Source organism: Phalacrocorax carbo, chromosome 9, assembly GCF_963921805.1.
Source record: "Phalacrocorax carbo chromosome 9, bPhaCar2.1, whole genome shotgun sequence".
NCBI classification, from domain to species: Eukaryota; Metazoa; Chordata; class Aves; order Suliformes; family Phalacrocoracidae; genus Phalacrocorax; species Phalacrocorax carbo.
Window position 1 is genome coordinate 8,154,097 of NC_087521.1, and position 8,433 is coordinate 8,162,529.

Here is an 8,433-nt window from a genome sequence, read left to right on the forward strand (position 1 = left end):
CAAACATGGCAAACCAAAAGTCTTTCTTTCCAGGTGCACTTTCGCAAAGTGGTTTCTCCAACACAGGTGTAGCGATAGCCTCCCTGACGGATCAAGCACACTCCCAAAGTCCCCGTCCCACCCCAAGCAGCCTGAGCCGCCCATCGGGTCGGGCTGTTGGGTTTCTGGGGACGGGCAACCCTCTGGGGGATGCACAGCTACCCCAGCAAATGTCCGCCCCCCTGCATGGGGACTGAGCTTGCTTGGAAAGGAAAAGTGAAGGGGCACCCACCAGGGAACCTCAAGGCTTCCTCAGTGACTGGCACTTTCCATTTACTGATTTATGCCTGTGTCTTTCATATTTCATCCATACTTTCCTGTCTATCACATATTTTTTCTCCCTTTACCTTCATAGCTACAAGACCCTTAAGGTATAAATAGAGCTTTTGATATTTTTTATGTTCCTGTTCATTACTTCTCCACAGTTTTGAAAAACAAAATTTTCCTTGATGGTTTAATTTTTCCTTCTTGACAGGTGCTGACTGCCTCACGCACACTGAGTTTCAAAATTCATCGTGCCTGTTCTACTTTGTGCATTGGAACCACCTACTATATCAACTGATACCTGTAGACATTTCTTACTGAACTTATTTCATAGAGACAAGCAAATGCATAAAACTGCAAGAACAGCTGAGGAACTTTATTTTTTATGAATAATGAATTATTCAGAAACAAGAACTGCAGGGACATGTTCTACAAAGTAAGATTTAAACTGGTGAAAAGATTCAGATTTTCTATCTTTAATAGTAGTATTAGAATATGTCAAAATCAGATGTTTCATTTCAGAAAAGCAGGGGGATTTACTGATGCTTTAAAATAAAACTGGCCACATTTTCAATTCATAATTCCATTTATTTAATGTAATAGATCATATAAATAATATATACTATATATTTCATATTTATTCCATATATTTAACTTTTATGTGAAAAAAGAATAAAACAAAATAATTAATTTGGGATCAAACTGAAAAAAAAATGCTTCAAATTTTGGCTCAGATATTAATCAAAAATCTATTATTTACTCCTCTAACAATAATCAATCTGTGTCATAATTGTTACTACAAAAAGAAGTTAAATCACAGTAGCAAAAGTCATGATTATACAAATAGGTGTGCAATTCGGGGATAGTGAATGCTGATAATACTTGAGGTAAGAAAATAGGAAATTCAAATCCCACGCCACACTCGCGTTTTAAGAACTAACTGGCCTCCTTGCCAAGCTGGAAGATACAAGAAAATACTTCCTCTCTTTTGATATCATGATCTGAGTAAGATTTTAAGAGCCAACATAGACAACAGTGTCAAAAGAAGGGAAATAAATACCAGTAAAAGCAGAAGGAATTAAAACAAAAATCTGAGAACAAAGCGTACTAGTTTAAGGCCCTTAAATCCTTTACAGGGCATGAGTCTTAGAGACATCAAGGTAAACTTTGTTATCTTAAACAGTTCCAGTAATTCTATCATAACCCGTGTTACTCTCAATATTTTTCCCAACATTTCCAAACTTAGCAGTTCAGAGAGATCCTAGTCCTACAAAAATACGCCATCTGTATGTGAATACAGTACCTTAAATTTCTATTGCAAAGGGTTACAGCAACACCTGTTTTCAAAATTTCTCTCCGTGGGAAAAAATGCACAGCCACTAATTTCTGCACTGCTTCTTATTTCCAAATATTTTATATCTCATGCAAACTATCAATAGCTGGCACAGGAAAAAAAAAGTTCGCACCGAAGTGAAAATCTGTATTCATCATTCAGCATGACTTTTTAAAATAAAAGAAGCATTGTTTTTTCTATCCTTTAGTCTCTGCTCTTTTGGAGGGAAAAATATTTCCTCTCTTTTGATTTCATGATCTGAATAAGTTTTTAAGACCCATTTACCAAGACAGAATACAGCGTTAAAAGAAGGAAATAAAATCATTATTGAACCAGAAGAAACTAATCCAGAAATCTCTGGTGGCTCAAAACTACCATTCACTTGAACAAGCTTTAAAGAAATTAATTCTTCACTCCAACACTGTGCTGAATACTCCTCTTATATTAAATCATCTCTCTGAATTGACTAGAACTGGTAGAGCTGGAGGCCAATATATTGTTTGCTTTCTCCTCTCGAACTTTTGTTCTTTCAAAAGAAACCAGGCTCGGCTCCCCTTATACCAACACATACACTGAAACGGCTCAAAAAGCAGCCTCACAAGAGGCAAAATGATCGTGCTGCTACTATGCCACAAGAAAGACTGGCAGTAGAGAGTGAAATACGAAAAGCCTGCAGTACACACTTAGAGAACCTTAAAAACATCTACCCTTAGTATTAAACAGTCCTCGGAAAAGCAATGTTTCACTGCCAAAGGTAACCATGTGTTTTCCACCAACAGAAGCAGTCTGTGGCTATACGCAGCTATCCAGACCAAGACTGTTACCCTTCAAGGAAACCATCATTCTACACATCCATGTGCAGGTGGCATCTTTGCACTTGCCCTGTTATCCGTGGCTGCCCTCCAGCCATCTGCCCAAGCAGCACTGAGTGATGAACCCAGCTAAGGATGGGTTTCTGAATAATTCAAAATTAAAATTATCCTTTTTGTTGCAAAGAATGTGCACATGGAAAAGTCTTGCTTTTGGCCGATTCAAGCAAGATTAAGCAGTCTTACCAAGCACCCCTTCACACTTAACACAAAACTAGACACCAGGCAAAGCCAGACATCCTCAGGCATCATTCCTTGATGCCACACACTGTGCACAGCTCCTTCCCTCTGCAGAAAGAATGAAGGCTGGTGCTCACCGTTGCCTTCAGAGGAGGAAAAATGTAAGCAATTTACTTTCAGCTCTGCCCCTTGCCCATCCTTTCTGTATCTGAGATGCAGTTACTGGAGTGGTTGTGGTTTTATCGGTGCATCGCTTGGAGTTATGGTAAATCAGTGTTGTGGTAGATATTTCCCACAGTAAAAAAATTTATTCAAGTAACTACTGAAGGGAAAAAAAGAAAAAAATTAAAAGCTAATACAGAGGGAGAAAAATGCTTGCAACCCCATCTTTTGCTGAGGATGAGTAGTAATTCAGCTGCAAAAAAGGCAGAGGCCAAGTCTACAACCAACTGGTGGGAGCTCTGACTGCGACCCCAAAGGAGATTAATTTTGGAGCATAAATCAAACTCCAAATGTAAGAACTAGTGATTCAACAACATAAATTGGTAGATTTTTTTTAAATCAGCAAAATGTATATATGTATGAAATAGTAAAAAAACACACAAATTTCTGTGAGAAATGCTGATGTGAAATCTGAAATTTCATTACTATAGTGATAGACAATAGTGCCTTTGATGTAAAAAAAAGATACATTATCTCTAGAGACTATAAGCTTCCCTGGTTCAACTATGATTTTTCTGCAAGTCTGTATTGCACTGAACATAACAAGAACCCAATTATTTCTAAAACCTCTGAGTGTTATCAGAATCTTAGTATTAAATAAAGATAGAATGGTACGGGAACAGATATCATCAATCTGTTTACTTAGCTGTTATTAAAATTTGCTAAAAACATTCTAAACAAAAGACTCTAATAAAAGGTGTTCTAACGACTGTTCTTTCTAGATATTGGTAAGCGTCTGTCTTCAACCAGCCTTATAGATTATTAAATAACAGTCAGCAAAAACATGGGGGGTTTTTTGTTCAATGAGTAAACTGTAGTTAGGTTAGATTTTCATTAGTTTATGATATTCAAAGTCCCTGTGGCAAATAAAAAAGCATAACTCTTGTTTTGGTTTTGCATGATTCTGATTCGGGGCAATCCATCAGTGACATATTTCTGCTTGTCAAAATGGCCAGACATTGGTTAGTTTTGGCACCATATACTTTTCTGGAATAACAATAAATGTACATCACAGAGGGCCTTCACATATGGTGCATCTTTATGAATATTTTCTCATTTCTTTCTTTTTTCTTCATGTATCTCAGCAATCAAGGGAAAAGGTACCAATTCGAATTCTGACCCAGAAATATTGTTTGTCCCATTCTGTTCCAAATATAAGGGGTTAAAGTGGATAAACTGAATTCACTGTACCTTCACTTTATAAAGTCAATCAGAAAGTGTCTTTTCCATTTATGAAGCATTAGAAATAGCGTGTGCAAATGTAAGCACGTGTGAAGGAAAGACAAAGAATTCATTTTTATAAGAATGCCTACAGAGGCGCACGCGTGTGTGTGTGGTGCCCTGGATTACCCTCAAAATGTGCAGATGACCATTACTGAAGGAAGTGGAAGGAACAGCATGTTCACCAACTGCAGAGCCAGGAATAACAGAAGCCACACATCCAACAAAGCCATATGACTACAGGCAGGCTCTGAGCAGGCGCTTCCCATTCAGGATTAACGTAATGTTTATATGAGGCAGAAAAATGCACCTCGCTTACCCATAGCTACATATGCCTCTAAGAAATGTGTGCCCCTGAAATAGGAAGCAGTATCTCTGGCCTCTTGACTGAACAGACGGGTGAGCCCTCAGACCAGAAGTGCTAGCTGCAGAAACAGGATTTTAAATGGTCAGAACTCATCATCTGTTTCCAGAAAGCACGTCTTGGGTTTCAACCCTAAGATAAGCATCCCGAGTTCTCAGGGTAAAAGAGGAAGATGTTCTGACTGGCTCCTGCCCAAAATGTCATTGCTACCCGAAGTGAAACAAAGGAGCAAACGGGCAGCAGACGGAACTGGGGCCCCACTTCCACTTGTCTTTGTCGATTATTTAAGAGTCCCCAGTGTTTGCACATATAAAAAAGTTTTCAAAATGCTAATAAAAATACACCACTCGGCTAACGAGGGTCTTCGTGATATCCCAAGCTAGGCATCCAAGAATTAATCCAGAGTCATTAACCACTTCTGAAATAATCCTTAGAGTTTTATATGTGTTTTTAAAATTCATATATGAAGACCATTTTAATTAGTTTGCTATTATCATTATTATTTTGTCCCCAGGCTTCATTTTTATCCTTGTGTCAGTGAAACTTGTGAGATAATATTTAAATTAATAAGGTAACAGAATCCACAGTAACAAACATACTTTAAATTTTATCTTGAAAAAGTCTCTTTTATCTTGAATAGCCTCTTCACAGATCATGGTAAGAACCAGCCTTCACACAACAGACAGGGAGAGCACACAACAGGACAGGGCAGAGGTGAGCTCAGTACCGATCACGGATGGGAGGTGGCTGGTCCTCTGCCCCTTCGTAGGGAAAACCCTGATAAAAGAGCAGACAGACTCACATCTGGTGATTCAGATTGTTAATCTGAAATGTAAAACCTGCAGGAGGATGAGGGTCTGCTGCCCGTCAGGAACTGTTTGTTAGCAATTGTGCCTGAACTCTTAAAAGGAAAGACCTGCACGTAGCTACCTGCTTCCTCAGTGCTCAGTCTGCTAGGGTAGCGCGTTGGAGGACGGCTCAGGCTGCTTCTGGCCATGGTTAGAAGTCCTCTGCAGGAAAGCGTTCCCGGGGAGGACTCCAGGCCATGCAATGCCAGGTGAGGTGCCTACTGCCTCTGCAGCCCTGCTGATGTGCCCCAGTGGGCCTCGGCCAGCTGCCCGTGGTCTGGAGCCTGTCCATATGTGTGAGAGCTCTCTGCCTCCAGAAGGAGGTGACCTAGTTCTGGGGGCTGGAGTAACCCCTGCGCTGAGCCCTGGCTGGGAGCCCAGCAGGTGATGGGGCCAAATGGCTGCCAGGGAGCATTTCAACAGTGGCGCAGGAGCAGTGGCAGAGCTCCAGCCTGCGCTCTGGTGCTGCTTAACACTGTATGTATGTGTGCATGTATGTATGTATACATAAACAAGCTTTTCCCCTGCCCTGGACTGTGGTGAGGCCATAGTCGCCCAGCTCAAAGAGGATCAAAAAGGCCAGTGTTACAGAATCTTTGCTTTAGGCACTGCTTCCACTGTTCATTTGCTTTCTTCTGGCTTATATGTTTTTATTATTCTAGGAATTTTTCCTAAGTGGGTACATTTCTGTTTGATTTACTAAGAAGCCAATAGAGTTCAGGAACAAAACAAAAACGAAAGTTTCACAAACGCTGATGGTATGAATTAACAAATGGAACCCAAGGGTGTCAGAAAAAGGGCTGTGCACGCAGGCACGGTAACATTTGCCACATCCCTCTGAGGTCCCTTCAGATCACCTGTCTCTGAGGGCACCGAGGAGCCTTGTTTCAGGTGGCTGCCCAGAGCCAGGCACACGCATGTGCTCTGCCAGCCTGCCACAGGTTTGCCTGTCTCGTACTGGCATTCATGGCAACACCTTAATGACTTTCCCAGGACAGCACAGTTTCAAACCCACTGCTCAGTATCTCTTAAACATAAACGTGAAGGTGATGCACAAGTCAATGCAAAGCAGTTTGGAGGATGAATTAAGTAGCCTTTGGGAAGAAAGCGTATCGAAAAGCATCATAGGTCTGAAAGGAATGCAGGGGCAAGACAGAAACACAAAACCCCAGAAGATGAAGGGAATCGCAGAAAAAGTAAATGTCAAGAAAGGAGGGAAACAGTGAGGACAGGTGAGTGTACTTTCCCAGTGAGTGAACTGCAAGGCGGGGCACTCGCCAAGTGGTACGTCGGGCTGAAATTTTAATTAGTACCTTCTTCCGTCCTTTTTGGTCTTATGCACAAAGCCTTTCTTCACACAGAGGACAGAGAGGTTTCTGCGGGGCTGTACGGGAAGGACGGCCCCTGTCGCTCCGCTCAGGCGTTCCCCGTATTTCCCGGGATAGAGGGGATGCCTCTCCCTGTTCCTCTTGCCTTCCCCCCAGCCGCCGGGGGAGATGTTCCCGGGACGTGTCACTGCGCCGAAACCCCTGTGAAAGGAGTTGCTCTGGCGCTTAGTTTGCTCTGGCCACCGGCTAAGACGCGACACAAGCCCTGGACGAGCCAACACCCCCTGGCTCCCCAGGGCTGGGCTTGAGCTCCCCTTTCCTGCCGGCCTCCTGAAGCCCGGCCGGCGGGGGAGTGGCGGGGCGTCGGCGGGGGCACCGGGAGGGGAGCGGGGGGGGTCTGTTCACCACCCCGATCTGAAGGTAAGGGGGCAGCCCCGCCGCCGGCGCTGCTAGCCGCAGGGCAGGCACCTTCTCCAACGCGCCGTTTGGCTTCCCAGAATCTTGTCTTTAAAAATAATAAAAAACCCAAACAAACCAACAAACAAAACAAAACAAGCTACCGCAGCTCTCAGAAAGCCGTGAAGCGAGGGCTGCGACAGCAGGTGTGAACCATACCGAGAAAGTGCCGAGCACCCTCTGGAGCGGCGGGGACCACCTCGGGGCAGACGAGCTCGGGGAGACGGTGTTTAGCGGCCCTTGCCCACTCTTAAGCTGATGACCGGCCCCCTGGGGCAAACCCCTAGCTGAGGAGGGAGTCTGACGGCCATCAGGAACTCCTCAACAAGCCCTCGGGATCCGGAGAAGTGGAGAGAAGCGCCCGCAGAAGTTCCCGACATCTGCACCGGCTGCCTTGAACAATTTTGCATTTGAAATGCTCCCGCAGGAGAAGCATCGCCACCTTTATCCTGTGTGGGAAGCATAAAAATGTGGTTCTGGAACGATCAAAGCTGGAGGGGTGGGGGTCGTGTTCTCGCCGCTTCTGCGCTTTGTTTGAATTAAACTCCGAAAAAATTGATTATGAATTACTTACCCGGTCCTGCTTCCTATCTTGTTATGGGCGGCATATCTCTGAATGGATCGCAGAATTCTTAGATATATTTGTTTTCAGTTGTAAGAAGAGATATTTCACGATGCGCATTTTTATGCCACCAGCTATACATATGTATTAAAAAAAAAAACCAAAACAAACTACCCCCCCCGAAAGCGAGCTGCGCTGACCAGCTGCCTCCCGAAAGGCGGCTGCCGCCGCGCCCGCTCGCTCCCGCCGCTGACTGCAGTGCCCGCGCCTCGCCTTCTGCCCCGGCAAATCCGTTAGCATCCCAATTCCTGTGGATTCTGAGAGTTTATTTGTATTTGAAAGTTTATTTCTGGGAACAGCCGTGCCAGCAGAAGTTAAATGGCGGATGCCGGCAGGCAGCAAATAACGCGATTTTAAGGCATTCGTTGAAATACCCGCGCTCCTGCCCCCCTTCCCACCCGCTCACAAGTGATGGGATCGTTTCACACTCGTGCCGGCTGACACTTTACCCCGCACCAGCACGTATGCGTTGAACTACGAAAACGAAGCAGGCTCTGAAGCGGAGTTTTTTGTTTGATTAATTTGGTTTTCTTTTGTTGTTTTTTTTTTCTTTAATTCAAGCAAAGTTTTGCTTAAAGGAAAGGTGGGTACCTGTAATCTCTACGCTAACATTTCAGACCACGTTCAAAACGATACAGTAACGCTGGTTAGGGTATTTCCATCTCTTCGAAAGATTAAGTTAGGCTT